Source organism: Leuciscus leuciscus (assembly GCF_965113295.1).
Source record: "Leuciscus leuciscus genome assembly, chromosome: 9".
Lineage (NCBI taxonomy): Eukaryota > Metazoa > Chordata > Actinopteri > Cypriniformes > Leuciscidae > Leuciscus > Leuciscus leuciscus.
Window position 1 is genome coordinate 21,040,791 of NC_138733.1, and position 17,796 is coordinate 21,058,586.

A 17,796-nucleotide genomic window follows, 5' to 3' on the forward strand; every position below is an offset into this window, starting at 1 on the left:
ATTGGATTGCCGCCGTGCCGTGCCATCTATGTCTATTTACAGTTTTTTTTATTTGCTTTCCTACTATTTTCTCAAGTAAGGTGTACATTCTCAAAGCTCTTAGTACTAATATCACAACAAATCATCAAAAGCATATTCTAGCATATTTTCAATTGTGTTGGTACAATACACAAAATCACAAAGTATCCTTTTCACAACTCGAAATAAGTGTTTCATCTATATAAATGTTTCATTCACAAAAGTAGCTCTTTCATAGTGCTATTACTATCAAACTTTTGATTTGCATCTCTTCTCGTTCAGTTTAATACATTTGTCTATTATTTAATCCAACTGAACTTAATGGTTAATCAATGAATCATTTGGTACAGCTATAGATCTCTATAGATATTGATTCTATAGACAGTTTTCATAGAGAGAGAGAGAGAGACTTTTTTTTACTTTTAACATCTCTTTAATTACAATCTATACCAAAAAATACATACACCTTTAACACATTACTTCATAAATACATACTCCTAATAAAATATCTTTAAACATCCCATAAATAGAAGAAAGATTCAGTATCATTCACCAATTCATAATACTTATACTCCATAACCAGCTTACTTTTTACCAGAGCTCTGAACATGTTCAAAGGATCAGTATCACTATTAAACTGCATTTTTCTCTTTCTTGTCAGCCAAATTGCCATTTTTGCCATACCAAATAAAACATTAATCAAAACAATTTTGCTTTTATTCGAGGTGCTGTATTTTGGTCCAAAAATAAAAAAACGATTTGTAAAAATAAAACCAAAATTATGGCTCAAGTCTTTTAACACACCAAGAATTCCTAATAGCCTTGAACATCCAATAAATATATGAAAAACTGTTTCTGGTAGACCACAAAACAGACACTCTTCTCCTTGCAAAGAATTTAGATGAACTTTATAACGGTTTGTTGCTAAAAAAAATCCGATGAGAAATCCTCCATTGCAAAACTCCACTTCTTTTCTCAATTGGTTTCTTATACAATGTCCTCCATCCTTTTGGAGAGGCCCCTGATTCAACAAAATTAGTCCATTTGGTCTCTAGAAAGATCTTTCAATGCTCCTAAATTTAAATAATTTACACAAACAAGACAAAGTGACTTAGATATAGCGTCAAAGAGACAAATCCATTTGTGCCTTGACCAGAGATGACAGATTTGACATATTCCTGCTTTAACCAAGCTTGCGCAGACACCTTTAGATTTTAACATCACACTAGATAAAAGAGGATTAAAAATCAAAGGTTCTTCAAGAACCCACTCATGGGTTACCTCAGACAGCTCTCTTTTAACAATAAATATTTGCCATGCACGACTGATGCATAAAAAGAAGAGAGTCCATTAAAGTCCAGTTCTGAGGCTGATTATATAGGAGTCTTTGTACAATCTGCAGTCTAAACGCAGCTACCTTGGACTTAATGTCCATAAGGCCTTGGCCTCCTTCACTTAACTGCAGAGACACTACTGATTCTCTTAACCATGTGTTGTCAATTCCAGAAAAAAATTACCAACACTCCCTAATGAGTTCATCTGGTGGGTTTAACAAGTAATTTATGCCATAAATTAGAGGCGGCAAGATTATTTATGACCAGCACTCTCCCTCCATATGATAATTGAGGTAAAATCCAATTCCATTTTGATAATCTATTACAAATTTTATCTTTAACACCTTCCCAGTTTTTTCTTTGATGTACTTCTAAACCTAAAAAGATGCCTAAAATCTTAAATCCATCTTTCCCACTTTAGGGATAACAGGTTTGCATTGACATGAGTCATGACAGCATTTATCTTTATCAAATCCATTTTACTCGCGTTCAGTTTTGCAGATGACGCTCTCTCATATAAAGAGATACTGTAAATAACAAGATTTTAGGATCACTTAAGTCACCCTTTTTTGGTAATAGTGTTAATACTGCCCGTTGGCAACTTGTGGGACGGCGTTTTTCTTTAAAACACTCTTGGATCACCTCATAAAAGTATTTTCCGATGTAGTTCCACACGTTTAAAAAAAGTGCACTGATACTCCATCAATTCCAGGTGCTCTACCAGGCTTTATCTGTTTAATGGCATCAGGCAACTCCTCAAATGATACAGAACTGTCCAGATTCTCACTCTGTGTTTAAAGGAACACTCCACCGTTTTTTGAAATAGGGCTTATTCACTTTCTTTCCTACATTTAGATAGGTGGGCAAATGCATTTTTGTCTCAGTGCATGCATTGTTTTAGTTTGACAGGGTCGGCGCTAGCTTGGCTTAGCACAATGAATGGAATCCTTTGTTGCCAGCTAGCATGTCCTGAGTAAAAGTGATATACATTTTTTTTAAAACCCACCTAATTACTTCTTGTGGCCTGCGTATTCACAACAAGTACAAATAGTGATGCAGATTAACACTAGGCGATTTCCTAGGCAGATATTGACTTATATATTAAGGACTATATTAGGGGGAAGCACAGGCGAAGCACTGCTACTTGGGCGTGATATCTCTGCGCCCAAGTAGCAGTGCTTCACCTGTGCTTCCCCCTAATATAGTCCCAAGTCAATATCTGCATAGGAAATCGTCTAGTGTTAATCTGCATCGCTATTTGTACTTGTTGTGAATACGCAGGCCACAAGAAGTAATTAGGTGGGTTTTTTAAATGTTTTATATCACTTTTACTCAGGACATGCTAGCTGGCAACAAAGGATTCCATTCATTATGCTAAGCTGAGCTAGCGCCGACCCTGTCAAACTAAAACAATGCATGCACTGAGACAAAAATGCATTTGCCCACCTATCTAAATGTAGGAAAGAAGGTGAATAAGCCCTATTTCAAAAAACGGTGGAGTGTTCCTTTAAGTGATTTGAGAGAAGGCAACTGCTCCAGTATTTGACACACATTCAGTGTCCGTTTCTTCTTTTCTATACAAGTTTGAATAAAAGTCCACCGCAATCTCTCATTTCTCTTGCATCAAAAGTCTTTCGTCCATCAGTTTTTGTCAAACAATACATTTCATTTGGTTGTTTTGACACTTTTTATAAACTAAAACATGCAGTGGGAGCATCTATCTCATGTACAGACATAAAACGAGATCTTATCAGGGTACCTTTTGCCCGCACTTGCAATAAATCTTCTAGATTACGTTTCTTTTCACACAACATGCCAGCTGAAGATGAATTAGATTTCTGAATCATACCAGATGTGATGTGTAAAATCTCTTGTTCTATTTCAGAAATTCTTTTTTTTTTTATTTCTTGTTGAAAAACATGTATACTGCTGACAAAATATTTTTATTTGTGTCTTTACTATTTCCCACCATTGTATCAAATGATCAAATTCATTTTTCTTAGAACCCCATTCATTCCAAAACATTTCATGCAACATTCAATTTCCAGTACGGACTTTTAAATTTAGCTTGTGTCAAAACAACATTACCTGTAATAAAATTGTGATTGTTCGCTATTAAATTAACTTATTGTTAAAAGTACTAAACTGAAAAAAGATCATACTGTTGTGTCCAGGTGATTAAACCAAATGTTCTCATTACATATTACAATAATCTTGTGTTTGAAACAATGATTATGTGGACTGAAAAATGTGTAATGAAAGCATGGGTTTTGAATTCGGTTCAATTCGTGATCCGGTTTTGAAAGAATGACTAGCTGTGTTACAAGTGTGATCAGTTTAGATTTTTGTACTAAGAGTTTTGAGAATGTACATGTACCTTACTTGTGAAAATAGTACCAATAAATGTAAAATCATGTATCGCCCTCTGCTGGCCACAAGCCACAAACATTGGCTTTTTCAGATGCAGAATGTCTGTCATCTGTCCATGTCTTGCTTTATATCAAAAATGAAGAGGAAAGGAGGAAATTTAAGCACAAAAAAATGAAATTTAAGTACATTCTTAATCATTGTATTAGATGTATTATGTATTTTTAGTTAAAAAGCACTAATATCATAAAGGCCTAATATTCAATAAGGCTCTGTACAGTATAAGTGATACAGCTAGCTTATCTTATATCATTTTACAGATGTAATACTGAAGATTTCCACATCAAAATATTTCTGTGGGCTTCTAGAAGTACTAGATACATCCCTGTTCAAAACTTAGGGGTCTGTGAGATCTTTTTTTTCTCTCTCTCTCTTATACTCAATGCTGCATTTATTTGATAAAAAAAACCTTTAAGTAAATATTTAGAATAGTGATATTGTGGAATGTTATTAATATTGAAAATAACTTTTTTATTTTAAAAAGTAATTCATTCCTGTGATGCAAAGCTGAATATTCAGCATCATTACTCCAGTCTTCAGTGTCACATGATTCTTCCGAAATCATATTAATACTGATTTGATGCTTAAGAAACATTTCTTATTATTATTATCAATGTTGAAAACAGTTTTTGTAGTGCTTTTGTAGAAACCGTGATCATATTTGAAAAGGATTCTTAGATATATTAGATATAGGCTATATTAGAAAAAAAAAATTCAGTAAGGATGCAATAAATAGCTTAAAATTAAAGGCAATTATAATGTAACAGAAGCTTTCTATTATAAATAAATTGTGTTCTTTTGAACTGTCTATAACAGTCTATATACAGGCCTGAATCTAGCAAAAAAGCATTCTGAAGTTGTTGGTTTTCCTGAAAAGGGTGCCATGTTAAATTTTAAAATAACCTTCTAAGTAAAACAAAATTAATTAAAAATGTTAATGACATAGAGCATATGTATTATACAATTTCACTGTTATGACAAGGTTAACCCATTCAGACTTAACTTTTCTATGGCGTTTTTATGATTTATGACCTTTGATGTTACGCTAATTACAAAAAGAAAAAAAGGATTTGATTCTGCCAAATTGATCTTGGGGTGATCTTTTACCCTGCTTTTTGACTTCTAGCCTGTGACAGAGCTGAAAATATGGTATAATTTGGCAACCTAAGCATATCGTCCATCTTGATCTTTATCAAATAGTTTTTTGTTTGTTTATTTGCTAATAGATAATTGTTTCTGGAGCAGAGCTAGACAGCTTAATTTTTTTTAAATTGAATTTAAAATCTTTTAAATTCTTGCTAGGGTCAGTTGATTCCTCAAGATCTCCATGGCTGTTTGCTGATCTCTGCAGCTCTGTGATTGCTCACCTGCCCCAGACGCAGAAGGACATTAATGATGCTGTAAGTGAGGTTTGCTGTCAGAGTGAGTCATGGAGACTGCGTCAGTTCACCCACGCATGCTGCGTCGTGCGGCCACGTGGAGAACGACATGTGCACCGCTGAGATGATGCTACTGTTAGATGAAAACCTGAATATTGAAAATGTATCAGTGATCCTCTCATGTAATGTGACTCACTGTTGGGCTCAGAATTAAGCTTTGATCCTGTATTCATAAAGAGATGAGGAGCGCAGAGGAACAGACTGTGACTGCATATGTATGTGCGTGTGTCATTCTCATCCAGCCTTGTCATAATGTGACACGCTGTGTGCTGACCTTACTACATGAAAAGTGTAGCAAACATCCTGTGTTAGGAGAAGAAGTGGTATCTGAGACGCCATTCCCCTTCAGGGAGCCCATTTTCATTTTGGCTTTTTCACACATCCTGTACTCTTCTTTCAGACTCTTCAGTCACCCATGGTTTACTGAACCATGAGTTCACGGTTCCTTTACAACAGATATGACAGGTCCTGAATCATAGGAGCCCTGGTCATCCCTGTATGACAAGCTTCCACACACTGGTGTTGGTGTGTTCGTTTGTGTGTGTGCATGTCCTACCAGAACATCTACTGGATGGATGGATGGATGGATGGATGGATGGATGGATGGATGGATGGATGGATGGATGGATGGATGGATGGATAGCAGTGAGGTGAGTGTATGTAATACCTGTAAGCTCCAGCAGGAGGGGGTCTGTTTGTTCCACTTTGTTCCGAATTGATCAGAGCTGCCTGGGCCTGCAAAACAGACACACCTGTAAAACCAAACACTGATCTGTTCTACCATTTTTCAAAATGTGTAAACCTGTAGCAAACGTAAACAAGTCATGGTAAAGTCATGGATATTTCTGTAATGGATATACATTTTCCTAGTTCTTTTTCTAGAAACATTTCTTTGGCTAGAAATTGTTCTTATGTTTATCTGTAATGAACAACTGGAAAAGCCATGGATCATGTAGGGCGGTAGCCTTAAAACACCAAGGTTGCCAGTTTATTCTCAAATTAAGGTGACAGGAGTTGGGATCACAAACCCGATCTGTGACTATTGCGCCCTTGAGCAACTCACTTAACCCCAGAATGCTTCTGTAATACTCTGTCTGTCACTTTAAAAGTTAGATTTACGTATTCATACGTACAGGAAAACTTGACATGACACTATTCCGAGTTCCCTGATATAATACTGTATGATACAAACTCCTGACAGGATAATGACTTCAAAGCTGACAGTGTCATGTTGGCCTTTGGGAACTAGAGCAACGAGTGGCCCGAAATCTCCCCGCTGGAGCCTCATGTACCTCCCCTCGACCTTTAGATACATACCACCGCGCATAGCAGGCAGTACAAAGGGCACATGAGCGCACACTCACACACTGAGTGCCTGCTGACACAGCCACCTTTCCCACCATCATGTGGGACAAGCTATTCTATAAGCTCCGTCACTCAGGGAGACCAGCTGACTGGGATATTCTGGGATGGCTGTAGAACCAGATGGTCCAGCTCTCAACCTTAAATGCTCTTTAACCTCTTCACACTTTAGAGACCTGCAGTGTCCAACAGCAGACCTATGGCTGACACTCCACGGGCCAAAGCCTTATCACTAAAGAGTCTGGTCATAATTCTCTCTAAGCACGGCATTACTTAACACACAGACAGGTCACCCTCCTCTGCACTGCCAAAACACCCACAGTGATCTACGCATAGGTGTCATTTTGCACTGAGGGCAAAATTAACTGTTTATCATTTACCATGACTTGTAAATTAGCTGATATTCTATGCTAAGTCTCATTCAAAAAGATCGCCAATGGAATTTGACTTCATGGACATTAAACCTGTTGTAACGCTTCTTTAAAGCTACACTGTGTGATATTTTCCCCCATCTAGCGGTGAAATTGTATATGACTACCCAGTGAATATTAGTTTCTGTTCCTTTCAATTCCGAGGGCGTTTTAACTCCTACGGTGGCCGTATTATTCCAAGATTAACATGGTAATGTTATTAATTCATTTATGTTACAAGGTAAACAATCCTTTTTCACCATTGACGAGAGGAAAAGTAACGCAAGTTATACTAGAGGTCGTTCTGGCGTTATGCACAACCATGCTATGGTTAGACAAGCAACTATAAAACTTTGAATTTACACAAATAGACACAAATAATTACCTGTCGAGAAGAAAGCAGGCAACTTTGGCGTCCGTTTTAAAATCTTTGCTCCTCATAAGCTCTTTCCATCTGGGAAAAGTTACTCCAATATTGACTTTGGTCTTGCTGATTTGCCTGTCACGTTGACGTTTTAATTCTCTCTTTCGCTTCCTTGGTGACTCTGCTACATGTCCTCGAAAATAGGCGTGATCCTCCATCTTCAGCAATCTTTCAAATCTGCCGGCAGCCGCGAGTAATCTCCCCCTCGCATTCGTCACGGTGCCACTGAGTGTAAAACGCGAAAGGCGAAGATTGAATTTCCAGGTATGTCCCTCTTTGGCGAATGTATTTTCAAGATGGAGGCGCAACATGGCTGCCGCCATTCGAGCGACTCGCTCGTATGTATTATAAATGCCAGATTTTACGCTTACGAGAATACTTTATTAGTTGGTGGAAGTAATTACACATGAATGAGCACATATACTTTTGATAGAACAAACTGTTTTTTGCTAAGAATCAACTTAAAAAGTTACACAGTGTAGCTTTAAGCGTTTAAATATTTAAATCAGATTTGAGTGTCATAGAGGAGGGGAAGATTATCAGTGAATAACGACTTATTCTTGAATTCTTGCACGTTTATTCTTATTCTAACTTAAAGGTCGTTTTGCTCCCCCTTCAAAGTATACTTCACTGACTATGAGCTCGAATGGATGCATTCAGCATGTGCACACTAAAGTGTAGGCTACGAAATTCCACTAAAAGGGCTGACTGCTACACACCAACATAGCTTTAGCGAAGGAGTATATCAGTACAACCAAAGAGGAATAGAGAACAATAGACAGTGGTCGTGCAAGGGGCTGGACAAGAGTCAATCTTGGTGTAGTGTGGGGTTTACTTGTTGGCGAGAGCTTCGTGAAATTAAAGGATGCAAAACAGATGCCGAGCTGGTCTTCGTGCTGCTGCACTAGTAAGTAATAGTAGCAGAATTGCTATGTATTCTGCTTTTGCATTTAATGTTTGGCTTTGTTAAAAAAGTTGTATATCCGCTAGTTGCAGTTGTCGGCAACGTATAGGCTATAACCTTATCGGTGTTGTCCCTGACTCACAGAGTTTTGTAGTTTGTCTGGGATGTCAAAAGTCATAACAGTCCAATTTCAGGATAGCTTGCAAATAGATGCTTCTCATTGCAGGTCAGATGTGAAACTTTGCAACCTTGTAAACATATCTCTGCTAGATTCTAATATGTCAAATGTAAATTATGTGCAATGTGGCCGATTGTGTCTCTAACATTTGATTACAAACATGCACATTCAAACGCTTAGTAAAAATGCACCAACATTTTTTTTTTTTTTGTCATTCTAATGTTATTATTTTGTTATGGTTGTAATATTGCTCACCTTATCAGTCGACATGGTTCTTTTGGATTTTGAAATCATTTAGCATGTTAAAAAATGCATGTGCACAGCCAACAACTGTAATTACGACAGGGTGAGCTCCAAAGTTGTAAAAATACACAAAAGTACATACAGGACCCACTCATACAAACCCACTGCATCAAATGGGCCATCAGCGGACTGTGCTAATGACAAAAATGATACCACACGGACTGCCTGCGAGCCACAGCGGAATGTGGACAAGGGAATTATACTTTGGGCTTATTGACACATTTCATTTCTGACTTAGATTTTGGTCTTTACCTGACAGATTTGCATTTCACATTTTCCTGCTTTTATTTTCATTGAAACCAAAAACCAAAGCTATTCTTACTCTGTGGTACTGTTCTAGTGTATCGCCAAACTTTTACAATGTGTGCTTCAGTTTAGTCCTACAGTAGCATCTTCAAAGCCCTCGTAAGATGCTGGAACCAAGAGAGCAGGCCAGCAAATCCTCTTCATATAAATCTCATTTAATGTGTCCAGCCTCAAAACCTGAACACTCTGTAACCTTACAGACATTCCATCATAAACCCCACCTCACCCACACACGCCGCTCATCCAGGCCTTTGACATTTGGTCGCATGAGCGAAGTGTTCAGTCACGCAGATGTCGTTGAACGTACTGCTAGTGTGACGCTGGAGAGGATATCTCTCGAGGGAGTGCGCAGTGTGTGGTGTTCTTAGGTCCCGCAGGTCTCCGGGGGGGCCAGAGCGGAGCGGAGTCAGAGCCAGACACGTGTTGGGAAGCCAGAGACCGAGGCGGCCAGCCGCAGGGCTAAGCCAAAGCTGGGATGCATTATCACATTCCTCCATGCAGAGAGCCAGAGCAAAAGGTCCACTAAACAGTCCGCTCGCAAGAATGCAAGCAGCAGGGAAGTTGTGGAATAACACAACATCTTCTGTGTTTATGTAGCAATGCGACTGAGGAATGTGGCTCATGTGATTCTGGAGTCACCGCAACACATGAACTCCACCTTTAGATCCCTTGAATGAAAAACAAATAGGTGTAAAACCTCAGTTTAATGATGATGTAATATCAAAATGAATCTCTTTGTTTTAAACCTCGGAGGAGTGGCAGAAATCCATGTTCTTAAGAATAATCTGAGGTCTTGACTAGAATGAGTGCAGTTTCTCAAAAGAGTAGCGCCTCATACTTTACGTTCCTGTGTCCCAGTGGCTTCGTAGTGTCAGGTGAACAAGGGCATGTACTATACTTGCTCTATACAGGCATGTACTATACTTGTCATGGTTCACAGGAAAGGTTATAAATAAACATAAATACACAGATCACGAGGGCGACAGGGTGTGGATGCAAGAGAAGGGCTCAGGTGAGGGCCTCAGAGAGCTTACGCCAACATCTTAGACCACAGACCCACCCCAACGCACTCACTGGCCTTCCCTGAATCAAACGCAAACCTCTCCCCTGGAAAAATGGGTCAATTAGCCACAAGAAAGAGAAAGAGCGTGAGAGAGTTTGAGGGAGCGTGCATGTGGAAATGCCAGAGAAAAAGCGTTCTTGCAATCTATTCTCTAAAAGGCTGCTCTGGTAACAGAGAAGCCTAACGTGTGTTTGCAAACAGCTATCAACAATTTCTTTAAATATGCAAGTGAAGGCTCATGTTGGCTTTAAAGCTTGGATGTATGATGGTATTTGCAATGAATAGCAAACCCTCACACCCCCATTATACAACAGTTAGTTTCAACCTCTAATTTGATTGGCCGAGCTGTCTCTGTTTGAGCGTTCCAGACAGATTGTCAGTGCATGCATTAGTGGTGGGAATTTTAATTGATTCTTTCTGCAGGTTACATAGTTACAGCCGTAGGTTGTGACAAGCGACTGGCTTTATGAGTCACTGAATCATTTAATTAACCGATTTAAGAAAACAAAAACCGTAGGTGAAAAGAGTAGTATGTCAGAATTCACAGTATTCACAGTATTCATAAAACAGTAGACGAAAAGTTCCCTGGTGACTTACTTCTTTCAGTGTAATTCTGATGTGCTCATCTAATGGACGCTTTACTATCCCATGAGGCCATGGGAGAGGATTTGTAAATGGCAGTGAAACAAGGAAACTGATCCTCGTAGGTCAAATAACAATGACAACATGGCAAATGTTGTACGTCCGGATTAAATTCAGGTTACACCTTATTTCGATGGCCCACTTTAGACATTCTACCAACTATAAGAAACTTGCCAACTACATGTCTACTAACTCTTAGAGGATTGTTAGGCTGTTAGTCGACTGTTTGGTTAGGGTTAGAGTAAGTAGAATAATTTGCAAAGTTACTTATAGTCAGTAGAATGTCTGTTAGGGAGCATCAAAATAAAGTGTTAGCATCATACAGTCTACTAATACTCTAATTAGAGTTAGTTGACATGTAGTTGTAAAGTTACTTATAATTAGTAGAATGTCTAAAGTGGACCATTGAAATAATGTGTTACCTAAATTCATACATGCCCTATATAGAACAAAACTATTTTAATGATTGCAAATTACTTATTCAAAAGAAATACCTACTCTGAGATGAGGATGAATGAAACACTGATTCATTTAGCAATGCAAAAAGTGATTCTTTATGAATGAGTCATTCAATCATACATTCAACCATTTCATTCGAAAAACCAAATCATTTAGCAATGCAAAAAGGGATTGTCTTTATGAATGAGTCATTGAATAATTTACTCAACCGATTTGTTCATAAACTCTGATTCATTCAGCAACAAAGGCCCTGTTTACACCTGGTATTAAGATGCATTTTGGTCGATCGAATCACAAGCAGATGAGGGAGACACATTCCTGTTTACACCTGGTGTTTTATTCCATCTCCCTTCTTCAAGGGAAGGGTCTATGGGAGGGTAAATGTATGAGTTTTTATAAATTTGGGCAAAATAATGGGCAAAATTAGCTCATTTGAATGCGACCGGAGACAACGGAAAAACATACGGAGAGCATCAACTTTTGTTTCTAGTTTGTGATAGAAATATGTAATGGTGAGAGAACGTTGTGCCTGGTAAATTTTTCGTCTTCAAACAAAACTTGAGTCTCCAAGTTTAAATCCCGTTTGGCTAGCACACTTCCCATAATGTTTATGCATTACGTCAGTAGGCGGAGTGCAGGCGGTCTTTTGTGGCTGTTCGAACACATTCGACCACATGAGCTTTTACACTACGAAAGCAGTCAGGTTGAATGTGTACAACAGCATTCTCCCTAATGTTATTGCTTAAATAGCACTACTTACCTAAACACAGGGTTTGACAGGCCTCAGCCCGTTGAGACAGATCAGCTGAGAGCAATAATGAGCCAGTGTGGGAAACATCACTGTTCCTTTTTATTAAACAATAGCGCTAGGCACCATGCCATGCTGCTGTTGCTTGTCATGTCACCTTGTTCACATGGACACACATACTGTTCACAAGGAAAAAGGAACTACATTCATTCCTCTAACCGCACTGTAGCAGAACAGCTTTATATTGTCTGTATGTACGTGTCAATGACGTGGTGGAATTTACACAGTCCCAAAAGCTACTTGAAAGAGTATTATACATAGCCAAGTGTATTTTAAATGCAATTTTCACCCCAAAAAAATGCATCTTTGAAAATGAAGATGCACAATTATTTCACCTTAAAACAAAATGTTTAAAAATGTGTTTCTAGTTTCTTCAGATTATTTGCTTTAAAGTGAAAGTTCTGTAATCATCTACCCATTGCTGTAAATAACTGTCAATTTAAATGTTAGTTATTAATTTATTATATATATAAATTATATATTAAAAAATGACTTAACAAAATAAAATATACATATAAAATACATGAAATATAAATAGAATATTTTACTTTTAATATACCATATATATTGTTTATATATTTACATAAAACAACTTGAACTGTGGTGCCCTTTGAAGCCAAACAAAATCTAAACGCATAATTGGTCGTATAGACTTAAGTCTAAAAAGAGGATTAACACTGTCAGGTTATCCTGTTCACCCCAAAACAATCCAATGTTTTGTCACCTAGCAGACAGTTGATCTCTCTCAGACCATTAGACTAGAAAGGGCCTGACAGACCAGATGGTACCACAGCAAATCAAATGATGAGGTCATAGACTCATAGAGGCTTTAGAGGAGGTTGCTGTATGTACAGTGTCATTAACATTCCAGGAATTATATATCAGAAATGTACCCGATAGAAAGTAATAGTGATTTAAAAAAGACATGTGGCTCAAAGCTCAACTGTGAGGGAGGGAGTGTTGAGGGAGACGTACGCAGAGGCATCATGTCCCTTTAATGAGATTGTCTAGCTTGTGTAGTTCCCCTGGTCAGACTTTCCATAGAATTACATAACCAGCCTTTAAACAGAGAAGGGAATCGTCTGGTGGACAGGTCCTGTAATGACGTCGCTGCAAGGATTAAGCATGAAGGTACAAAGATGACAGATTAATGTTTTAAAATTAATTTCAACTGCCTGTATTTTCCCCACTCTTATTCTTCATCCTCTCCATCCATTCCTTCCTGCTCATAAAAGTACTCCTTTAATCAATTTTTCACCTTTTCATTCTAGTATATTCCAAACAGGGTCTCTCCGCTGGCTATTTCTGGATCTGCTGGCTGTGTGCTTCTATATGTATCACACTGCTTTATTTAACCAGGAGGCCAGTAACTTACTCATACATTGGTGGGTGTACATATGCTCTGAGTCATCCAGCCCTCAGACACCCTGCATATGGGATTTTCCAGCAGCATCTAATGAATTCACTAGACTGTGGGAACGGCTATAATCACAGGGCCTGAACATGGACCTGGGCTGAAGCCCCTAAAATGTCCCCATTTACAAGAAGTAAGGCAAAGTTTGAGAGCAAGTACGCATATTTGTCTTAAATTATGATCACATAACCTGTAGACGTGTGTTAATCACAAATTAGCGAAACATTACAGTATTGAACATATTATCTAACTCGCATGATATATATAAATACCCATGCTAGTGAGTTATAGGGTTAGTTGGTGGATTCTTAAGATAGTGGATTAAGTTGCAATGAAAGAGTATCAATAGATTTTTTTTTCTACAGTTTTGAAACGTACATCCAAGTAAAACATTATAAAAAAAATTATAATAATAATAATTATGGTGGAGACTGTTCTATTATGCATCGATTGTGGATTGGATGGAGACAGATCTGAATGCGAGCTTGCGGTAAGAAAGGGGCGGAGTTTAAGCTGACTAAATGATTGGAGTATGTAGTTTCACAAGAAGATTAAGTTATGATATTCTAATTAGACAATACAAGTTCAAAAAATAACTTCAAAAATGAATCATGGATGAATCATTCAAAAATGCAATTTCAAAATATACAGGGTGAGTTTTCATTTCAAGCAATGCTACATAAGACTTGCTTGTAAAAAAAAAAAAAACACTCCATTTTCATGCTACAATACATCCTCTTCTGTGCTCCATGGGGAAAAATGTGTCATACCGGTTAGAAACTAGCCTATATGAAGCTGAGTAAATGATTTTCATTTTTGCGTGAACTCTCCCTTTAAAGCACACTGTCAAGACGTAAAAGGAGTGATCATTTACGTCAGCACTGAGTTAAACAAATGAGGAACATTTAGACGCTGGAAATCTGGGCCATAGGCCATTCCCGCAGTGAGTGTCAATGACATGAGCAGCAAAGATCAGCTGGGGTGCAGATATATAAATATGGAGCCCTGTAGTGTAGCCTACATGCTATAAATGACACTGACAGCCTTACATTCCATGTGACTTTTTTTTTTTTAGTAAGCAAATTTTTTTTTCTTCCTGGCTATAAGACCGAACAGTCACCATGAATCACCCTCAAGTCTCTTGAGGCCATTGTACAGTACTGAATTACACATTGTGTTCGCTTGCCAGTCAGACAGGTTACATGACACCCGCTGTGCAACAGGCAGACTGCGGTACATTGACCCGGTAATAGGAAAAAGGCACCGGCGTGCCACAAGCTTAAGGGCAAAGGCCAGGCAGGATTGCGGGATCCTGGAACAGTGTTGCGACACGGATGTTTCGTCAGGTGAATGATCTCCTGCTTGCCTGGAACTCAAGGTAATCTGGTTAAGCAGCTTTAACCCTGCGGACGGGGGGAATTTAGACTAGTTGTAAAACCCCTTTGCACCAAGTGTGGATCAGTTCTCCTGGCTCCGTGTCCAAGCCGTCCATGTGGAGATAAATGTTTCATCAGTCCACACAAACGGGCTTCTGTTTTGTGAACAGATTTGGTGTGAATGAGTGTGGAACATGGCGTGTAGAACATGGTGTACCAATGAATCTTAAAAATTCCTATGTTCATTCCAATTTAAATTGAATTAAAATCATCCCAACAAGTTATTCCAGAAGCAACTGCGTACCCTCTACAATAAACTAACCATATAAGACAAAAAAAATTTAAGAACTTAATTTGTAATACACATTCCCTGGATTTTAACTTCTGTTAAAAGTAAGAAACAAACCAGGATTTATAAAGACCGAAACTGGTGTGAAAACGTTCTTAAGTATACACCAACTGAAGAGCATGTGTGTATTGTGTGATCAAACTTTTTGCCTCTCATTTACCAGCAATTCAATTATAAAAACGTAACGATATCTAGGCAATCACATTATGCATTGATATAATTATATGTGCAAATTAACAACATTTTAATGGCTTTGTGATAATACCGTCCCTGATTTTAAAATGGCCTGCAATAAAAAAAAAGGGATGCATTCTTTTGCAAACACACATTATATAATCATTCAACATTCTGGAAACCGGTCGTACATTCACATTTGGTATCATTATACGCAAGTCTTTTTTTAAATGAATCCCTATATTGTCCCATGTGCTTTTTGGCTTCATGAACATATTCGGTTTGAACATTATCTTAAGTGAGGAAAGTTCATTGACGATCCCTGACGGGTGACCCGAGCACCCTTCACCCTGGTGCAAAGTAACTGTGAGGTATCTGACCTTTGCCATTTGGGATTATTTTGCACTTGTGGGGCCCTTTCAAGCTCAAGCTAATTCAACAAAAAAGGGCCCTGTGACCCATCTCACATTCAAGGAATGTTCCAGTTCAACACGAGCGCTCTAGAAAAAATATTTCTACTTGTCCCTCATATGAGAGCCAACAACCAAAAAAAACACACAAAAAAACACAGCATATCTAGTAACAACCTCTACTTACAAGTCTATAGAGAATAGTAGTATGCAACAGATGTTGCCAACAGGCCTGTTCCTTTAAAGAACACTTTGAGAGGCACTAATCAATGGTAAATAATACACAGTGAAATTATATTTAGATTTAAGAGTGCTTTGTTTCACAATTAGCAGTTAAATCAATTAGTACCACTGTATTAAGTGGTGGGACAAAGGCTCGAAAGTGACCCTTCTGAAGACAAGGTCATCAGCCTTGCTGTAAAACGGCTCCAACATAAGAAGATTATCCCTAACCTACCACACTAAATTGAATCTTGGCCTTGCAAAAGCTAGGATGTATAAATCGTGTTCACATTCATAGAGAATTTAGAACCACAACAAAATATAAATCACATATTTCATTGAGATAAACAAGATAAACAAGGCATGTTTTCCCAAATTTTTATTTCATTACTTGAGCAGCACATCATTGAAATCACATTTTGATCATATTGAAAGCCTGTTCATTTGATATTCATAGTAATCTAATCTAAATGTAGCTGGTAACTTCAGCGTCTGACTCTAAAGAGGGTTAGTGCGGGAGGTTCTGCCACAAGCGCACCTGCAACACAGCCTGGCCGAGCTTCTTATGTGTGTGCTGTTTCTTTAAGAGCAGATGAGACGACGACCCTCAACAATCTTTTAATGCACTTGTGGGGAGATTGGCATTAGACTAGAGCGGATCACGTAGGCAATCTTTGTCCATGACCTGAAGAAGCCCTTGGGCAGGGGGAGGTCAGAACTATAGGTACGGTTACATGTGCAAAACAGTGTGACGTATAAGAGCTTGATGAGAGAGTGGCATGTTCTTGTACACTTCAGAGGGAGAAAAACAGAGAGCACTCTTCTGGCATGTGGCATCTGGTTCTGCTAAATGCCGAGAATTTTCTCAGTTTTCATCTGGCTGGGAGGATTTAGAGGGACGAATTTTCATATCCTGTTTTCTGTCCTTAAGAAGTCGGCCTTGAGGAGTTTACGGCTTGCGTAAGGTCAGTTGACGTGACAAGGGTGTGTATATATGTCGACCTGTGCTTGTGACCAAGGTCAGATTCGTACATGGTGTGCACAAGCACATAAACACACACTCAAATTTACGCCATAGAATGACCTCGGAAAGAAAAGAGGAAGTTACATACACTCTGCAGTCTTTCATCAGTCATTCCCTGGAGGATCTCTGAGCCTTTCAACGCGTCAAAGCCTGGGCACGTCTCCAGAATACACGAAAACATCTATAAGAACACTGGAACTCGTCTGTCAGTGGTACTCAAGGTTGCCACCACTACACACCATTTGCAACAGCAGAAGAGCAAGATGGCCACCTCTGTCAGCTCTGTAGAGAGTACAGAATGCCACTCCCTGCCTGCTCCACACCCAAATAAGGGCAAGGGGACCTCACCGGCCCAGGAATGTGGCTGAGTCAGCATGGACCCGTACGGTAGCTTTTGTTTATGCCTGAGAAGTACGAATAGCCAAGCTCAGGCAGTTCACGTGAGCAGGCTGCTGGAGGGACAAAAATGGGATCCGTCTGGTGCAAGATTGGTTGAGACGGCCTCATCAACTGTCTAGAAGAACTAAAGGCCTGAACCTTGACGCTGTTACCTCCACATCGGCATCTCTCTGTGCTGACGTGCCAGGAAAGAGCCAACCACAACAGTTCTTCAGCTGGCAGCTTTAGTTGGTACACAAGGACATAAAGCTTGCCAGTGAAGAACTGCTGCAGGTCAGCCAGTAGGCTTCCCGGAATCGGTTCCCGATTCTCCTCAGAAAATGTGGGAACAGGGCGTGGCAGGATCTGTAG

The 17,796-nt window shown here is 38.8% G+C and overlaps 1 protein-coding gene across 9 annotated transcripts in view; it reads right to left on the reverse strand.

The window, feature by feature from the left end:
* The window catches only part of aipl1 (aryl hydrocarbon receptor interacting protein-like 1), a 37,483-nt gene that overhangs the window by 6,386 nt on the left and 13,301 nt on the right, over window positions 1-17,796 (reverse strand). For 5 of the 9 annotated variants that reach the window (XR_014208872.1, XR_014208873.1, XR_014208874.1 and 2 more), the window contains one exon: window positions 16,387-17,790. The gene's annotated coding sequence lies outside the window, so the exon portion shown is untranslated. Of the gene's footprint in view, window positions 1-5,885; window positions 5,954-16,386; window positions 17,791-17,796 lie in introns of those variants that run through there. The other 4 variants (XM_082180548.1, XM_082180547.1, XM_082180545.1 and 1 more) reach the window with 1 other exon arrangement.